Below are 19,363 nucleotides of genomic sequence, written 5' to 3'. Positions count from 1 at the left end.
AGATAATCCAACCCAGGCCAAACCTCCCAATACACCGAGCACAGGCTCAGGAAAACACAGGTAGATTATATCCTGGTCACTAAACCTCCGAGCAGCTTTTACAGATAACCCGAGTGAGTGAGTTACAAATAAAAATCACACCAACTTTCTGATCATTTCACTGTAAGCCTCCTTCATTTTATAGAAAAGCTGACTGTTGTGGCTCTGAAAATGAGCAGCATGGGATTTGTGTTACCGAGTGACTTGTTTTCCATTGTTTGTCCATCAGGTTTGCAACTCAATTTTTGTTGGATGTTGATGCCAATAATTTCAAAACGAGGACACAAAGCAGGAGAAAATCCTGAGGAAAATCGAACACATTATTTGGAAGGACGTGCAGCTAAGAAGGGGAAGATGTGAATGATGTTATTGATGATTGAGGGGAATGCATTGCAACTTTGGGGCATTTGTCGGCTGATTACGTTCCACGCTTTAAAATTCCAAACAAGCAGACGTATCAGGTGGAAAGCAACAAAACCATCCATCTTTGTTGGGATACAAAACAGCTGCGCACATTCCCCACTAGGTTAGTTGGTAGAGCATATGACTATTAATCTCAGGGTCGTGGCTTCTAGCCCCCAACAGGGTGCTGTTTAAAAATCTGAATAAGCATCGTCTGGGCCAGGAACATTGACCCTGTTTCTCCTGCCAGCTGCTGAGTTTTTCCAGCATTTTCTGTGTTTGTTTCAGATTTCCATCATTTGTAGTAATTTGCTCCTATCTTTTTACTTTTATATCTTACTGCTTAAAAAAAAGCACCAACTAATCACTGAGGCTCCTGTGAAACTTACAAGACAAACATTCACCACTCAAAACAACTGACACAAAAAAATGAAAGTAATTACATTTCGCATTTCTTTCAACTTCTGTCCCTGCCTCATCTCCAGCTCCCTCTGCCCGTCCAGCTCCCAAGTCAATGAGCTACTTTATGCAGACACAGTCAGTTCGTGGGAATGGGTAAAACTCGTGAGTAAAGAGACACATGGATCTCATTTTCCTGGTTCTCCCAGATACTGATTACAAGAATGTGCACAGTGCCGATTATCCACATTCACACTCTCCTCCCAGTTGTTCAGCTTTGAATTGATTTTCACACTGGGTTTCAATGTGCAGAAAGCAGAGCTGTGATAAGCTTATATTGTTCAGCAGATGTACTGCAAGAAGGTACATAACAGGCTGATGATAACAGTGCTCTTTGGACGCGGTGAGCTCCAATGAACGATTGGAACCATTAATGTGTCGCTCATTTAGTCTCGTAACTAACCTCGTGCTGGGATTGATAAGAAAACTCGCTGAATTTGCTCCGTTTTTTGGTTTCAAAAGAGCTGAATACAAGGTAAGAAAGTGCATCTCGCTAGAGTGTGTTACAAAATGGCAGAATAACCCGTGCTGTTGGGAAACACAAAATTATAGAAAGTCACAGCACAGAAAGTGGCCATTCGGCCGGGCGTGCTGCTTTGAAAGAGCAGTAGTGATTGGTTGATCCATCAGGAGTGATATTTGTGCTGATGCAAACAGTAGGCAGCAAAATTGGTACTGCTCCCACCCATATTTTGCCTCACACCAATATTTCTATGGTCAGTGCATTGCAAACAGCCCTTCTCTCCTCTTCCCTTCACTGCCACTCATGAGTGTGATGTTTTCCAGATCTGAGGCGAAAGTTAAACTCTCACTCCTCTGATCATGGTGGAATTTTTAAAAGCTTTTAATGAATGAGTGATCAACACTCGTTTCAACAAATACAATACAGCGACATTCCCTGACCGGGAATTGAACCTGGGCCGCGGCGGTGAGAGCATCAAATCGTAACCACTAGACCACCAGGGAAGTTGCACTTGTGTTTTTCGATTCGGCTTATCTACGCTGCTTTTGCCTATTGTTTTTTCAGATCTCTTTCAGCACAAAACTGCTTGTTTAGGTTCAAGATAAACGACTTCATCAGCAAATGAAAACAACGGTTGCTCTGAGCTGGAACATGAAACCGACAGTGAGATGAAATAGTCCCACAAGCTGCACATGCGTAACTTTCAATTTCCAAAACCCTCCACCCTGTTCGCTGAGCAGTGATTGGCTGCCGTGTTCCCTGCATGAGAACAATGACTCTCCTTCAGAAAGTACTTCAATAAAAGCAAAATACTGGAAATCTGAAATAAAAACATTAAACGCAGGTATAACTCAGCAAGTCTGACAGCGTCTGTGGAAAGCAAAACCTGCTGAGTTTCTCAAGCATTTTCTGTTTTTATTTCAACAAGTGCTTAATTGGCTTGAAAGTGGTTTCAGACATCTGCTGGTCAGGAATGCGCTGTATAAAGGCAAGTCTGTCTTTCCTTCACTATCTTTAAATCCCAATCCTGTGGTTACTGACCCCCGTCAGTGGAAACAGTTTCTCCCTATCTGCACCATCAAGCCGCCCGTACCCACTGCCCCCACCCACCTCATTTTGGACAGCTCAATGAAATCTCCACTTAAACATCTTTGCTCTAAAGAGAACAATCCCGGTCTCTATAATCTCTCCACAAAATGGAATTTGCTCATCCCTGGACATGTGATAAAATGCTCCTGGGGAACGCCTTGTGACGTCTCATTAGGAAAAAGCAGCTTTATAAATATAAGTTGTTGTTGTAGTCCATACATAGAAAGAGACAAACTACTCTTTCCTCTTTCATCCTGATATTTTTCACTGTAAAATTGAAATGTGAAGTTGCACAACTAACGTGAATACAATCTGTGCTCGTAAAAATGTGTTCACCTCCTCGGCGAACTGAACCACATTGACCCACACAGAGAAACACACACAGAGATAGACACCGAGGGTGACAGGGGCCTAAGGGGAGACAAATGCCAGAGTGAAATCACGTCACCAAATTGGCTCCGTTTTGTTTTCCATTTCCGACTGGAGATTTGTAGAAGGCTGACAATGAATGGAAATAAGAGAACATGGATGTGTTTGGATCGCTTTCCCTCGATTCAGATGATAATTAGCTCTGTCTGTGCGCAGTTAAAATCCAAAATAAGAAGAAAAGTAGTCGACACAATTCAACCTGTGCAGGGTAACCCCAATGGATTTCTAATCCATCGCCTTAACCACTCGGCTACGACTACAGAAGCTGCTCTCCAATCACTATTATTTGTATGAAATCGTGCACTGGTTACAGCGGAGAAAGTGGTCTTTCTGCCCGTCCTGTCACTGCCATTACCTGACCTTTTCCCCGGAACCCTGCAATTTATACTGTCCTTGTTCTTCCGACCAAACTGGGAAAGAAAGAGTGAGAATGATCCAACCCAGCCAATTACCACCCCATCAGTTTACTCTCCATCATCGGTAAGGTCATAGAAGGAGTCATCAACAGTGCTATCAAGTGGCACTGACTTAGCAATAACCTGCTCACTGATGCCCAGCTTGGGTTCCACAAGAACCACTCAGCTCCTGATCTCATTACAGTCTTGGTTCAAATATAAACAAAAGAGCTGAGCTTTGAGATCAGCATTTGACCGAGTGTGGCATCAAGGTGCCCGAACGCAACTGGAGTCAATGGAAATCGGGGGGAAACTCTCTGCTTGTTGGAGTCATAACTAGCACAAAGGAAGATGGTTATGGTTGTTGGAGGTCAGTCATCTTAGCTCCAGGACATCACTGCCAGAGTTCCTTAGGGTAGTGTCCTCGGACCAACCATCTTCAGCAATGAACTTCCATCCATCATTAGGTCAGAAGTGGCGAAGTTAGCTGATGATTGCACAATGTTCAGCACCATACCCGACTCCTCAGATACTGAAGCTGTCCATGTCCAGATGCAGCAAGACCTGGACAATATCCAGGCTTGGGCTGACAAGTGGCAAGTAACATTCACACCACACAAGTGTCAGGCAATGACCATCTCCAATACGAGAGAATCCAACCATCACCTCTTGATGTTCAATGACATTACCATCACTGAACCCCTCACTATCAACATCCTGAGGGTTCCCATTCACCAGGATCTGAACTGGACTAGCCATATAAACACTGTGGCTACAAGAGCAGGTCAGAGGTTAGGAATCGTGCAATGTGTAACTCACTTCCTGACTCCCTAAAGCCTGTCTACCATCTACAAGGCACAAGTTAGGAGTGTGATAGAATATTCCCCACTTGGTTGGATGAGTGCAGCCCCCGCAATACTGAAGAAGCTGGACACCGTCCAGGGCAAAGCAGTCCACTTGACTGGCACCACATCCACATTCAATAATTAACGTTTGTTGTAAATATGAACACAAGGGTTGGAATCCTGCTGACTAAAGTTTTCACCATTTTTGAATTTAATCAGTTTAACTATCAGTTAAATAGATGAAAAGCCATCCAAATACTCCCGTATTTTCTGATTCCCATTCATCTGTCAGCATTCAGGAAAGTTGCTTTTGGAAACGGAACAAACATAGAGCCAGGTTCGTGACATCCTTGCTCTCTGAGTGTGTGTCTCTCCTTAGGTCTCTGTCACTCTCGGTGTATATCTCTCTGTGATTGTCAATGTGGTTCAGTTCCCTCAGGGGGTGAAAAAGTTTTTAACGTCACAAACATGATTCACATTAGTTGTGCGAATTCATGTTAAAAGCTCGCTGAGAAAAGCATCAGCATGAAAGATAAAACAGGGAATTAGCCCTTTCTATATTTATCCTACAACAACAACTTATATTTATAAAGCGCCTTTAACCTAAGGAAACGTCACAAGGCGTTCCACCGTGAGCATAATATAACAAAGTGTGATTGAGCCTCATATTCGGTCAGATGACTAAAAGCTCGGTCAGAGAGGAAGACTTTAAGAACTGTCTTAAAGGAGGAAAATATTGATTTCATGTTCCAGTTAACAGCAATAGTTCTTCTCGTTGGTGAAGAAGTTGCTTGTGTTCATCCGACACAGACCATTTGGTCGGAGAAAGTTGTCTCTGGTGAAAGAGATCGGGAATGAAAAAAAAAGTCAAAAGTTCCCTCCATAATCCAAATGTCAAGCCTTATTGGTAGTTTCCCTGATGTCCAGTGATCGGGATTGGTGCTTCCATTGGACCAACAGCAAATAGGGTGGATGGTTTTGGAAATTGAAGGTTGGGCATGAGCAGCTTGTGGGACGAGTTCACCTCACTGTCAATTTCGTGTTCCAGCTCACAGAAACCGTTGTTTTCATTGGCTGACCAAGTCGTTTATCTTGAACCGAAACAGGCAGTTTCGAGGTGTAAGAGATCTGAAATGAAAAACAATAGGCAAAAGCAGCGTCGATAAGCCGAATCAAAAAATTTTGGCCCAACTTCCCTGGTGGTCTAGTGGTTAGGATTCAGCGCTCTCACTGCTGTGGCCTGGGTTTGATTCCCGGTCAGGGAATGTTGAGTTACTGAGTTTTTTGGAACGAGTCTTGATTATTCATTGATTGGAAACGTTTAAAAGCTCCACCAGAATCAGAGGAATGAGGGTTGAAGGGCACCTCAAGAGCTGGAAAACATCACACTTGGTTCAAGTGGAGTGAGGGAATGAAGGAAGCGGAGAAGAGAAGGGCTGGGTGCAAAGCACTGACTGTAGAAATGCTGGTGTGAGGCAAAATATGGGTGGGAGAAGAACGAATTTTGCTGCCTACAGTTTGCACTGACACAAATATCACTCCTGATGGATCAACCAATCACTACTGCTCTTTGAAAGCAGCACGCCCGGCCGAATGGCCTCTTTCTATGCTGTAACTTTCTATAATTTTATGTTTCCCAACAGCACGGGTCATTCTGCCATTTTGTAACCCCCTCTAGCGAGATGCACTTTCTGAACCTTGTTTTCGGCTCTTTTGAAACCAAAACACGGAGCAAATTCAGCGAATTTTCTTGTCATTTCCAGCACGAGACTAGTCACGAGACTAATTGAGCGACACATGAATGGTGCCGATCCTTCCCTGGAGCTCACCGTGTCCAAAGAGCACTGTTATCATCAGCCTGTCATGTATCTTCTTGCAATCTATCTGCTGATCAGTATAAGCTTATCACAGCTCTGCTTTCTTCACATTGAAACCCAGTCTGAAATTCAATTCTAAAGCTGAACAATCGGCACTGTGCACATTCCTTAAATCAGTATCTGGGAAAACCAGGAAGGTGAGATCCAGGTGTCTCTTTACCCACGAGTTTTACCCATTCCCACGAATTGACTGTGTCTGCATCAAGCAGCTAATTCACCTGGGAGCTGGACGCGTAGAGGGAGCTGGGGAAGAGACAGAAGCAGAAAGAGATCGGACATGAAAGTGCTTTGAATTTGATGTGTCAGCTGTTTTCAGTGGTGAATGTCTGTCCTGTAAGTTTCACAGGAGCCACAGTGATTAGTTGGTGTTTTTTAAGCAGTAGGATTTAAAAGTAAAAAGATAAAAGCAAATTACTGCGAATGATGGAAATCTGAAACAAAAGCAGAAAATGCTGGAAAAACTCAGCAGCTGGAGAGAGACACAGGGTCAATGTTTTCAGTCTGTACGATTCTTAATCAGATTTTTAAACTATTACAGTGCCCAGCGTGTAGCTCAAACACACAACCCTGAGATTAAGCGTCTCATGCTCAACCAACTGAGCTAGCTAGGGATGTAAAAACTGTTTCGTATCCCAACATACATGGAGAACCCTGTTGCTTTCCTCCTGATACCTCAGCTTGGCCGGAAGTTTAAAGCGCAGAATGTAATCGGCCTACAAAAGCCCCAAGGTTGCAATGCATTCCTCTCAATCATCAATAACATCATTCACATCTTCCACTTCTTAGCTGCACCTCCTTCCAAATACTGTGATCGATTTTCCTCAGGATTTTCTCCTGGATGTAATATTTAGCTGCTTTGTGTCCTCATTTTGAAATCAGATTCGCATCAACATCCAGCACAAATTGGATTGAAAACCTGACAGACAAACAATGGAAAACAAGTCACTCGGTAACACAAATCCCATGGTGCTCATTTTCAGATTCACAGTCAGCATTTCAATAAAATGAAGGCATTTTACAGTGAAAAGAATTAGTAAGTTTGTGTGACTTTTATTTGTGACTCACTAGGGAATTCTGTAAATGCTGCTCGGAGGTTTGGTGACCGGGATATAATGTACCTGCGCTTTCCTGAGCCTGTGCTCGGTGTATTGGGAGGTTTGGAGTATCTCGCGTCCCAGGGATGGGCAGTGACCCGCTGACTGAAGCTGCAGTCACTGCTTTCTGCTGGCAGCGGGATATTGGAGAGTGTGGGGCAGGAGTATTGCTGCTTTTTTGCTTTTCGCTGTCTCACTGACTGTGGAGCTGAGGAAGAGAGAATAATTGATGGGTTCGTTTGATTCCAATAATTTCATGAGTTTCTAATGGGTTAGATGAAGGTACAGAGTGGGTCCAAATCTTTTCTCATTATATTTGACAGAAAAACGTAATTTTAAAAAGAAGTTGTTTTTGTGGGACCTCACTGGACAACAAAAGACTTGCCACCGTATTAGGGATGATATCTTGCAGCCCAAGTACCCAATGACAATCCAGAACTGTATGGCAATGATTGGTGATGAGGGGGAAAAACAATAAAAACCTTCACCCCCAGGGTGGTCTTGAATCACCAACCTTTCAGTTAACAAGCAAACACGCTAACCAATTGCACCACAGACACTTACACAAACCGAACTGACAAGGTATTCCAGCCATGGTGTCAGTGAGTTGAATCTTCAGATTGCCACGACCCAGATGGTTATCACACTCTATCAGTTTTACTCTTCCAAAATAAAGGGTGAGACCTTCATTGTGGATACATGGAAACAATCTGATCCCACCTACTGCAGACACATCCATGTCACCGGGAACCAGCTTTCCTACAACGAGTGCCTTCTCCCTTCGAGCCTTTCATTGTCTTGTCTGTTACCAAGTATTCTGATTGTCCTGAAGCCGATATTAGGTTTGAATTCCTGATGTGCAGTAACGAGAATCCTTTCAATTTCTCAGATCAGTTAATTTCACTGATAACATCAGAGTCACTGTTCCAGCATCTTAAAGAAGGGAAAGGTGCCTTGACTGTCTCTGGTCAGTCGGGCAGTCCACCCTTCATTCGCATTGGATTCCATTCCTCAAAGGGGATTTTCATTTCCTTCTTGAGTTCCCTGACCACATCTGACAGCATCTTTGGATTGAGAGGCATAATTAACATTTCAGATGCAGTGCAGTTCTGATGAAAGGTTACAGGCCTGAAATGAAAACCATGTCTCTCTCTCCACAGTCACTACCAGATCTGCTGAGAATTCCAGCATTTTCTGTTTTTATTTCAGATAACCAGCATCTGCAGTATTTTGCTTTACTTTACCTAATCAGTGAAACATATAAGATCCTCAGAGTACTTGACAGGGCGGATTTGAAGAGGATGTTACCTCTTGTGAGAGAATCTAGGACTCGGGATCATTGTTTAAAAACAAGGGGTCACCCATTGAAAACGGAGACGAGGCAATTTTTTTTCTCTCAGAGGGTCGTGAAACTTTGGAACTCTGTTCCTGAAAAGGCTGTGGAAGCAAAGTCTTTGAATATTTTTAAGGCAGAGGTGGATACATTCTTGGTAAGCAAGGGGGTGGTAGGTTACCAGGGATAGGTGGGTTACAGATTTCAGGTGACTATCAGATCAGCCATGATCTTATTAAATGGCGGAGCAGGCCTGAGGGGCCGAATGGCTTACTCCTGCTCCTTGTTCTTATGTAGTGCTAAGAATGTGGAACCCATCACCAGTAGATTTGGCGATCCATGCCTGAGCTGAAAATGTGTAGTTAAACTCGCACTGTAAACAGATTGTTCACCAGTTAAAATTGGAAAGGAATTCACTCTCATCCCATTTACTGACACAGCAACACAGTCTCACTGGTGGGAGGCCATTCAGGTACTTCACGTGTGCAAAGGGCTTTATTCAGTTTGCCCACACATTAACACTCCAACTTTAAAAGTTCAAAAGATTTGATCCACAATCAGAGCATAGATACTGGCAAGACACGGTTTAAATGTTCCATGTATAGGGGAAAAGTCACGAGCTCACCCCATCTGCTGAGACTCGACTGAGTTCAGATCTAACTGTCAGGGTTTGTTCTGCATCCAAGAAAGAATTGCAGTGGAGCTGGGAGCAATTTGGCCACTGCATCAATTGATTCAACAATTTTATGTCTTGCGCCTATGACATGCATCGTATTCTGATTACAGAGCATAGGTTTCTGTTCTACAATATGATCTTTCAATGGCGGGGCGGCCACCCATCATTCGATGGGGGCGGGGGGCAGAATATGCCCTATCCACATAACAGCAGCGCCTCGCGCATGCGCATTGATTTGTGTCCTGGGGCATGCGCACTGTGATCGGATTCATGAGCATGTGCAGTGCTGGTCTGTGACTGAAGCTGCTCAGTGGGTGAGAAAATGTCGAGTGGAGCAAACTAACAGAGTTAGTGGGTGTGTGAGGAGGAATGGAGCCAGCGGAGTGGGCAGGGAGGTTTCATAAAGACATAGTGCAGGCCGCAGATCCCAAATAACAAGGTACCGGTTTTGTGTTTGCGGAGAACGGGCCAAAAAATTCTGGATTTCTCCCTTCGCCAGACCCGGGGTAACGGCCGCTATCTTAATAAGGGGCAATGTGCAGCAGGGCGCATGCGCGCTCATCCTGGTCCAGGTAGCAGGAGGAGAGAATGTTGTGAATTTCTATCCTGGACTGACAGGGATGGATTTTGGAAACTCCTTTTACAGGGAGTTAGAAGGGGAGGATTTACACACAGCAAACTCAAACCCAGAGAAATGTTTGTTCTTTCTGAATTTCTGTCCTGGACTGACAGTGATGGATTTTGTGAACTCTATTTACAGGACAAAAACAAAAACAGAATTACCTGGAAAAACTCAGCAGGTCTGGCAGCATCGGTGGAGAAGAAAAGAGTTGACGTTTCGAGTCCTCATGATCCTTCGACAGAACTTGAGTTCGAGTCCAAGAAAGAGTTGAAATATAAGCTGGTTTAAGGTGTGTGTGTGGGGGGCGGAGAGAGAGAGAGAGAGAGAGGTGGAGTGGGGGTGTGGTTGTAGGGACAAACAAGCAGTGATAGAAGCAGATCATCAAAAGATGTCAACAACAATCTTTTGATGATCTTCTATCACTGCTTGTTTGTCCCTACAACCACACCCCCACTCCACCTCTCTCTCTCTCCCCGCCCCCCACACACACACCTTAAACCAGCTTATATTTCAACTCTTTCTTGGACTCGAACTCAAGTTCTGTCGAAGGGTCATGAGGACTCGAAACGTCAACTCTTTTCTTCTCCGCCGATGCTGCCAGACCTGCTGAGTTTTTCCAGGTAATTCTGTTTTTGTTTTTGTTTTGGATTTCCAGCATCCGCAGTTTTTTTGTTTTTATCTATTTACAGGATGTTAGAAGAGGAGGGAGACGAGAAACTCAAACCAAACAACACATCAAAATCTGAAAATCACTTGTTTCACCAGGATCTGAATATACATTTGAATGTAAGCATTGAGTTCCAGGTCATTACCAGTCACTGGGTAAAAAATCCCTTCTTGGCATCCCTCTTGTGGATCTTGCCTAAAATCTTAAAACTCTGTCCCTTCATCCTTTCATAATCAGCTAATGGGAACAGCTTTTATTTAACTAACTTTCATAATCCTGCACACCTCTATCAAATCTTCCCTCAATCTCCTTTACTCCAAGGAGAACAACCCCAGTTTCCCGAACCTAATCTTACAATTAAAACACCTCATCCCTCGACCCATTCTGGTAAATCTCCTCTGCACCCTCTCAAGGACCCTCACTTCCTTCATAATGTGTGGTGATCACTGGTTTGTACAGACCCAGATGTTCTGTGTTTGTGTCTGTGACATCATCGCCCATCGGCAAATACACTGTGACATCATCACACATCGACAATTACATGGTGACATCATCACACATCGACAATTACACGGTGACATCACCCTGCTCCCTGGGTATTTCCTCAACTGGGAGATTTTTCTCTGACTCCAGTGCTTCTGATATCTTTCCAGCTGCAGGCTCCAGCAGGAGAGTTTAAAGTTGAAAACTGAAATTGTTTTAGAGTTGACTGTTTTTCACCATCCACCTACAATTTAGAGCATTTAGTTCTATGCTCTGTATCTGTGAGAGGTTCCATTTCTCTGGGGCTGGTGTGGCTCCTTTACTGTGGATCTGAATCCGTGTCCAGCCATTGCTCTGTTTCACCTCAGCCCTCCTTGATCACCTCTCTGCCATTTTTTAATTTCCCCTGTCTCTAATAATGGATGTATTTGAGTTATGTTCAGTATTTTACTGTTACTTCTGTCGACTGTGTCTAAATGAGGTTTCCACCGATGCTCATCCCCGACCATGTGCTGCTGGCTTCCCAGCTTTATCTTCCCACAGTATCTTTCACAGTCAGGAATTGTTTTTCCTGCACTATTGTCCATTTCTCTTCCACTCCTGAGCTTATACTGACCATCAAATTCAGCACCATTTTTATTCCCTGAGAGGAGGCGAAGGTATAATGGTATTGTCACTGGACGAGAAATCCAGAGACCCAGGACAATATCCCGGGGACCCGGATTCATATCCCGTCATGGCAGATGGTGGAATTTCAATCCAATTAAAAAAAGACTGGAATTAACAATCAAATGATTGTTGTAAAAACCCATCTGGTTCACTGATGCACTTTAGGGAAGGAAATCTGCTGTCCTTACCTGGTCTTGCCAAAATGTGACTCCAGATCACAGCAGTGGTTGACTCTTAGCTGTCCTCTGAATGCTGGCCTAGCCAGTGACACCCACCTGAATTTAAAAAAAATTCATTCTGCACAACTGTCTCTCTCTCCACAGATACCAGCATCTGTTGCGACCCCCAGTTGTCTGTGGAGAAGAGGATGTTTGAACTTCTTCAATCGCTGCAGTCCATGTGGTGAAGGTGCTCCCACAATGCTGTTAGGTAAGGAGTTACAGGTTATTCACCCAGCGATGATGAAGGAATAGTGATGTATGTCCAAATCAACAACAACAATTTATATAGCACTTTTAATGTAAGACATTGTTCCAACAGAAATGTTACTGAACCACATGAGATATTAAGGCAGATAACCAAACATTTGATCAAAGAGGTGGGTTTTACAGAGTAAATTAAATGAGGTAGAGAGGAAGAGGTTCAGGGAGTGAATCCCAGAGCTTGGGGCCTTGGAAACTGACAGAATGGGCTCAAATATGGAAGAATAAAAATCAGGAATGCTCAGGAGGCCAAATGAGAGGAGCGCAGATTTCTCGGAGGGTTATGAAGTTGGAGGCGATTCCAGCAACAGGGAGCAGCCATATAGGAATTGGAAAATAGGGGTGGGAATTTTAAAATTTTGGTGCTTCTTAACCAGGAAGCCTTTGTAGGTCAGTGAGCACAGGGATGATGGATGAACAAGACTTGGTGTGAGTAAGCACACAGGCAGCAGAGTTTTGGATGACCTGAGGATTACAGGGAGGCTGAATGTGGGAGGCCGGCCAGGAGTGTGTTAGGATAGTTAAGTCTAGAGGGAACAAAGGAATGGATGAGAGTTTCAGCAGCAGATGAGCTGAGACTGGGCTGGAGTCGGGCGATGTTACTGAGGTGGAAATAGGCGGTCTTGGTGATGATGTGGATATGTGGTTGGAAGCTCATCTTGGGATGAAATATTTCACCATGGTTGTGAACAGTCTGGTTCAGCCTCAGACAGTTGTCAGGGAGAGGGATGGATCGGTGTCTGGGGAGTGGAGTTTGTAGTGGGGACTGAAGACAATGGCTTCAGTTTCCCAATATTTAAATGGAGGAAATTTCTGCTCATCCAGTACTGGATGTCAGACAAGTCAGGACAGTGGGTGACTTGGAGGTGATGGTGTTCACATTCACCTGCTATCCTGGTCCTTCTAGGATGAAGGTTAGTGGTTCAGGAAATTCAATCCAAGTTATGGTTTAATTGTAACTTTTAAATGCCCACCCCTCTCCCCCTGTCTCTCTCACCCCCTTCTGTCTCTGCCTCTCCCACTCCCCTTCTGTCTCTGCCTCTCCCACTCCCCTTCTGTCTCTGCCTCTCCCACTCCCCTTCTCTCTCTCTCTCTGCAACTGTCCTTCTCTTCCTCCCACTCCCACTCCCTCCTCTCTCTCCAACTCCCCTTCTCTTTCTCTCTCTCCCACTCCCCTTTGCTCTCTCTCTCTCCCACTCCCCCTTTCTCTTTCTTGCTGTCTCCCATTACCGTCATCTCTCTTTCTCCCACTCCCCTTCTCTCTCTGTCACATAGAATTATCCAGCCCAGCTAGTTGTGGATGCTCCATCATTGAATATATTTCAGGCTGAGATGGGGAGATTTTTGGTCTCTCAGGGAGTTGAGGGATATGGGGAGTGGGTGGGAAAGTGGAGTTGAAGCCCAAGATTAGCCACGATCGTATTGAATGGTGGAGCTGGCTCGATGGGGTGTTAGGTCTTCTCTTGTTCCTGTTTCTTCAGTTCTTATGGAGCCCAGAGTCTTGTGTTGGCCCAGACTGGGTGGCAGGTTCCCTCCCCTGATGGACATTAGTGACCCAGTTGGGTTTTTATGACAATCCAGCAGTTTTCATGGTCACTTTTTCCTTGTGCCGGCCCCACAAATTCCCAGATTCATTCAACTCAATTTCACAACCTGCCTTTGTGTTATTGTGGGTTCTCTCTCAGTCCCTTTTTCTGTTTTAAATCAATTTCACAGGGTATTAGAAGGGGAGGATTTGTAGTTGGGAAACTGAAACCAAACATCACATCAGGATCTGACGGAGTCGCCCTATTGAACATGGACGGACAAAGCACCGTTCATGCTGGGGAGACACTGTGGAAATGTGGGGATTGTGGGATGGGATTCAGATTCACGTCTGAGCTGGAAATTCATCAGCGCAATCACACTGGGGAGAGACTGTTCACCTGCTTCGTATGTGGGAAGGGATTTACTCGATCGTCCAGCTGCTGAGACACCAACGAATTCACTCTGGGGAGAAGCCGTTCACCTGCTTGAAGTGTGGGAAGGGATTCAATCATTCTTCCCAGCTGCTGAGACATCTGTGAGTTCACACGGGGGACAGACTTTTTAAACGCTCAGACTGTGGGACGTGCTACAAAAGTTCTGGGGAACTGATGTCCCATCAGCGTGTTCACACTGACGAGAGACCGTTCAGATGCTCTCACTGTGGGACTGGGTTCAGGCAATCAGCTAATCTCACTGTACACCAGCAAGTTCACACTGGGGAGAGGCTGTTCACCTGCTCCAAATGTGGGAAGAGATTCACTCGGTCATCTGCACTGCTGATACACCAGCGAGTTCACAAGTAACTCGTAACATGGAGTAGATTTTTCTGTTAGTCACATCCAGGAGTAACCATGTTCTTGGGGTCTGTTTCTGCTGATGTTAATAAACTCCAGCCCAGTTATAGGTGTTAATATTCTGGATAAAGTGAAATAAATCAGCTGTGTGTTGAGCACATTGTGTTGAATCTTTTTAATATCTTTAACACAAGTTAGTCCTTTTAAAGTGCTCTCCCTCTCCCCTGTATCGTCCATCCTCACCTCCAACAAGTGTGAGGAGCTCATGGAGCCTCTTTGTCACTAAGATTGAGACAATCTGATCAGCTGCCTCTGCTGCTTCCCTCCCTTCCACTAGCTCATTGGGACAAACTGTCCCTAAGGTTCCCCCTTGACTGAGCCCTGAACACACATCTTTCTCTAGTTTCTCTCCCATCTCCCCTCATGCCCTCATCTTGTCCATGAGACTCATCTCCTGCTCCATTGATCCTATTCTCACTAAACTGCTGACCATCCAACTTCTCCGTGTAGCTGATATTGTTAATAGTTCTCTTTTGTTACTGTCTCTCTCACCTCTAAATCTACCATCATCACCCATCCTAAATAAAACCTCTGATCCCCTATTGTCTTATCAAACTACCCCATCTCCAACCTCCCTTTCCTTTCCAAAGTCCTTGTACTTGGTGTCCCCCAAGGATCTATCCTTGGCCCCTCCTAATTCTCATCTACATTCTGCCGCTAGGTAACATCATCCAAAAGCACCGTGTTAGTTTTCACATGTACACTGACAACACCCAGCTCTACCTCACCACCATCCCTCTCCATTCCTCCACTGTTACTAAATTATCAAACTGCTTATCCCACATCCAGTACTGGATGAGCAGAAATTTCCTCAATTAAGAATTGGGAAGACCAAAGCCATTGTCTTCGGTCACCACTACAAATTCCTTTCCCTAACGACCGAGTCCATCCCTCTCCCTGGGAACTGTCTGAGTCTGAACCACACTGTTCACAATCTTAGTCTCATATTTGCCCTCAAGATGAGTTTCTGACCACATATCCGCACCATCACTAACACCAGATATTTCAATCTCCATAATATTGCCTGTCTCCACCCCACCCCCAGCTCATCTGCTGCTCAAACCCTCATCCATGCCCATGTTACCTTTAGATTGATTCCAACACATTCCTGGCTGGCTCCTCACATTCACTCTGTACCCACAAACGTGAGATCATCCAAAACTCTGCTGACCGTGTACTTTCTCACATCAAGTCCCCTTCATCCATCATCCCTGTGCTCACTGATCTACATTGGCTCCTGGTCCAGCAGTGCCTCCATTTTAAAATTCAGAATTCTGTTTCGAATCCCTCCATGGTCTCGTCACTCCCTATCTCTGTAACCTCCAGTCACACAACCCTCTGGGATATTTGCACTCTCCTCACCCTGGTCTCTGGAACATCCCTGCTTTTAATTACTCCACCATTGGTGGCCGTGCCTACCTATGATGCTCTTAAATCTCCTCCTTAAACCTCTACACTCTCTCTCCTGGTTAAAGATGTTTGTTAAAATCTGCCTCTCCAGTCAAGGTTCTGTCCATTTACCCTAATATCTCCCCATGTGACTCGCTGTCGGAATTTTCTTTCTGAAACTCCTGAAGAACTTTGGAACATTTTATTACATTAAACGTGTTATATAAATACAAATTGTTGCTGTTTCACGACAGCCAGTATGTGCACAGTAAGATTCCACAAACAGCAATCAGACTAACTGATTAATCCAGTTTGTTTAGTCCTGTTAGTTAAAACACGAATGTTGGTCCCACTGCACCAGGAGAACTCCCCTGTGGACAGGATGTGGAGTTGTTGAGCTCTCCTGAGCTGAGAGTGGAGCTGATTGAGCTGTAGGGCCTGCAGTGTACCTTGCAGAACCGCTGTCTGGGATCTTTCCTCTTAATTCACTGACTCCCAGCTGAAATTGTTGCTGGGATTAAATAGTTAACTTTGAATATCCATCCCAATTTAATCTTCGGAGCAAAATCTACAACTTTAAATCAGCTGCAGAAGAGAAAGGAATTTCCTGTGTTCATTTATCATCTTTCACACCTCAGAACATCCCAAAGTGATTCACAGGCAATGATGTATTTTGGGAGGAAGAATGAGGAGAGGCAGAATAAACTAAATGGTACAGTTTTAAACAGAGTGCAGCAATAGAGTGACCTGGGAGTGTCTGAACACAAATCTTTGAATGTGACAGGGCAAGCTGATCTAGCTGTTTAATAAAAAGCTAATGGGGTCCTCGGCTTATTCATGGAGACATGGAGTACAAAAGCAAGGCAGTTATCCTGAATCTTTACAAATCACTGATTAATCCTCAGCTGAAATATTGTGTTCAATTCTGAGCACCACACTTTAGGAAAGATGTCAAGGCCTTGGAGAGGGTGTGGGGGAAATGTCCCAGAATAGTATCAGGGATAAAGGGTTTCAGTTCTGTGGAGAGACTGGAGAAGCTGGGATTGTTCCCTTTAGAGCAGAGAAGGTTAAGGGGTGATTTAATAGAGATGCAGAGATTTTTGAGGAGTTTTCATCTACACAGGGAGAAATTGTTTTCATTGGCAGGATGGTTGGTAACCACAGAACACAGCTTTAAAATAATTGGCAAAGAATCCAGGATGGAGATGAGGGGAAATTATTTTACTCAGTGAGTTCTGATGATCTGGAACACATTGTCTGAATGACTGGTGGAAGCAAATCCAATTGTAACTTTCCAAAGTGACTTGGACTGATTGATCTTGACGTGTGGGGTCCATGTGTTCACAGAGAGAACTCGGCTGCCATGGTAACACACACTCCCTTTGTTGGTTCAGGGGCTTTAGTGTAGTTTTCCACTATTAAACTGACATCATTCATTGTATATTAGGCCAAACCTACAATCTTGTCTCTTCATAATTCCAGTGAAGAGGAGTATCTGTGGATTAATGGATCACTTCAAGAATGTCTTTGCTGTCTGATGTAATTATTTTCCCCTCAAAAACCATTTATATACCTTATTTCTCGGGAACATGACAATCAATCAATCAATTAGCAAGGGACAGATATTCAAGGTAACCCCTCCTATTTCCATCAGAAGCCCATGAGGTCATTTTGTGGCTCATCACTTGCTGGGACATCTTGTTTACCCTTTACTCAGACAGTTGGTTTACATATGGGTCATGAGATCTCCCCACCCGATCAAGCTTGTCTTGTTTCAGGGTCTGTGCCAGAGACATGTCCTTGGCAGAGAAACAGGCCTCATTGTCCTGTGTTTGTCAACCCAGGAAGCTTTCTTCATGAGAGAGACAGATAGAGAGAGAGAGATATTCAATACATTTCTGAAGATTTTATAAGGTTGTTAGTGATCAGCCCCCTTGAAAAGGGAATATCCTTGTTGATTTCTCACAACAGATTTCTGACTAACCTCACTATTTCTAAGCTATGAGTCTGTTTTCCTAATTTCTTGATGACAAACTGTAGATAATATACTAAAGCTACTAGAATGATCAGAATCAGCAACACAAACTCTTCAGCTGCCACCAAGAATAAATGTCAAAACTTTTCCACTAAATGTGATAACTATCGACTTCTATTCATCCTCCCCATCTGCTGATCATCTCACACAATCTAAATTATTGACATGTCATAAATACATCTGGTTCAAACAAAAGTTCATGCACAGACTTTAAAGATTCTCCAGCTCTCTGTTCACCTGCATCCACCTTGTGGATATTTTCTAACTGATTCTGGACCTTCTTCAACTTAATTTGTCTTTTCTGACCCTCTTTAGAAACCCTATTGAGGATATAATTGTAATCCCGGTCACACTCTTCACCAATCCCCAGGATCTCTCTCACCCCCAGCCCACCTGTTTTCTCTGTGAGACTATCAGTCGCTACCTATAATGTGTCAATGCCATTGTCTACTCCTGGTTTCACTTAGGAACTTCTTCCTTCATGTTTAACTAAGACTGTTGCTTCTCAAGCCTATGATCTCAACTCCTGTAATCCCACTCCGAACACCGTTTATAAGATTTAGGTTCGGGAATCACAGATTACCTGAAAAGAGGATCGAGTTCAGAAGTGATTTTTAAAGTAGTTTATTGAGGAGCAACAGTTTAAATATGATGTGTAAGCTAACTAGATATGAAAAACACACGAAATGTGACAGGTGGGAATGGTTTACCGGTCCGGAGGACAAACAGATGGATGATACAGAGTGATTGCTGGTCTCTGTAGCTGGTGGTGACAGTCTCCTCTGAACGGTTAACTGGTGTGAGCCAGAGTGTGGGTGTTGGGCTGAAGTCAGTGTGGATCACGTCAATATCTCCGTGCTCTCGAGAGCCTGTTTTAACCTTGACACAAGCGGTTGGTTTACGGATGGGTCATGAGATCCAATTGTATCAGGGTTAGAAATGTCTTGTTTCAGGGCCTGTGCTAGGGACATGTCCTTGAAAGAGATAACAGGCCTGCCCTGTGTTTGTCAGCCAGCAAGCTGCTATGGACCTGGCTTCACAAGAGAGAGACCGAGCAATTCTTATAATATTCCATAAATTGTCTCAGGTTATTAAGCAGTAATTTCTTACAGTCCGTTACTTGGATTGAACTTGTCGCCATTCCCGTGCTGAGGGGATTTCTGTACCACACCCTGAATTACTGACACTCCAATAGTGCAGCACACCCTCAATTACTGACACTCCAATAGTGCAGCACACCCTCAATTACTGACACTCCAATAATGCAGCACACCCTCAATTACCGACACTCCAATAGTGCAGCACATCCGCAATTACTGACATTCTAATAGTGCAACACACCCTCAACTACTGATACTTCAATAGTGTAGCACACACTCAATTACTGGCACTCCAGTAGTGCAGCACATCCTCAATTACTGACACTGAAATAGAGCAGCAAACCCTCGATTACTGACACACAAATAGAGCAGCACACCCTCAATTACTAACCTTCCAAAAGTACAGCAAACCCTCAATTACTGACACTCAATAG

The 19,363-nt window shown here is 44.2% G+C and overlaps 1 non-coding gene across 1 annotated transcript; it reads left to right on the top strand.

Moving 5' to 3' along the window:
- Window positions 1-5,314: 5,314 nt before the first annotated feature.
- trnae-cuc lies at window positions 5,315-5,386 on the top strand. The gene has a single exon. It is a non-coding gene; the product is annotated as a tRNA-Glu (tRNA).
- Window positions 5,387-19,363: the final 13,977 nt, after the last annotated feature.

The sequence above is a fragment of the Carcharodon carcharias genome (genome assembly GCF_017639515.1).
Source record: "Carcharodon carcharias isolate sCarCar2 chromosome 21 unlocalized genomic scaffold, sCarCar2.pri SUPER_21_unloc_5, whole genome shotgun sequence".
NCBI lineage: Eukaryota > Metazoa > Chordata > Chondrichthyes > Lamniformes > Lamnidae > Carcharodon > Carcharodon carcharias.
This window is presented reverse-complemented; position numbering and strand designations above follow the sequence as displayed.